This window comes from Mandrillus leucophaeus, unplaced genomic scaffold (genome assembly GCF_000951045.1).
Source record: "Mandrillus leucophaeus isolate KB7577 unplaced genomic scaffold, Mleu.le_1.0 Scaffold184, whole genome shotgun sequence".
NCBI classification, from domain to species: Eukaryota; Metazoa; Chordata; class Mammalia; order Primates; family Cercopithecidae; genus Mandrillus; species Mandrillus leucophaeus.
In genome coordinates, this window is record NW_012101854.1 from 3,089,792 (window position 1) to 3,090,786 (window position 995).

Consider the following 995-nt stretch of genomic DNA (forward strand, 5'->3'; position numbering starts at 1 on the left):
TGACAGAGGCATTGAAATAAATCCTGATTCAGCTCAGCCTTACAAATGGCAAGTGAAAGCACACAGACTCCTAGGCCACTGGGAAGATGCACCCATGATCTTGCCCTTGCCTGTAAATTGTTTTACGATGAAGATACTAGTACGATGCTGAAAGAAATTCAACCCAGGGCACAGGAAATTGCAGAAGAAAGTATGAGCGAAACGTGAAGAGCCAGAGAACAAAGAATAGAAAGAGTTAAGACGGCTGGAGAAGAGCGTGAGAGAGCCCGGGAGGAGGAAGAAGCCAGACCACAGTAGGAAGCTCAGGATGGCTCTTTTCCAGGTGGCTTTCCTGGGGGAATGCCTGGTAATTTTCCCGGAGGAATGTCTGGAAGGACCCAAATGCCTGGACTCAATGAAATTCTTAGTGATCCAGAGGTTCTTGCAGACACGCAGGATCCAGAAGTTATGGTGGCCTTCCAGGATGTGGCTCAGAACCCAGCAAATACATCAAAATACCAGAGAAACCCAAAGGTTATGAATCTTATCAGTAAATTGTCAGCCAATTGGAGGTCAAGCATAATGCCCTTCTGATAAACAAAGCCCCTGCTGAAGGAAAAGCAACCTAGATTACCTTATGGATGTCGCAATAATACAAACCAGTGTACCTCTGACCTTCTCACCAAGAGAGCTGGGGAGCTTTGAAGATAATCCCTACCCTTCTCCTCCAAATGCAGCTGAAGCATTTTACAGTGATTTGCCATTAGGGTATTCATTCAGATAATGTTTTCCTACTAGGAATTAATCCCTACCTCTCTCCCCCAAATGCAACTGAAGCATTTTACGGTGATTTGCCATTAGGGTATTCGTTCAGATAATGTTTTCCTACTAGAAATTACAAACTTTAAACACTTTTTAAACCTTAAAAATATTTAAAACAAATTTAAAGGGTCTGTTAATTCTTATATTTTTCTTTACTAATCACTTTGGACTTTTTTCCTTTGAGTTATTGGGAA

The 995-nt window shown here is 42.0% G+C and overlaps 1 pseudogene; it reads left to right on the forward strand.

The window, feature by feature from the left end:
• The window catches only part of LOC105538067, a 3,685-nt pseudogene extending 2,908 nt beyond the window's left edge, over positions 1–777 (forward strand).
• The last annotated feature ends 218 nt before the right edge of the window (positions 778–995 follow it).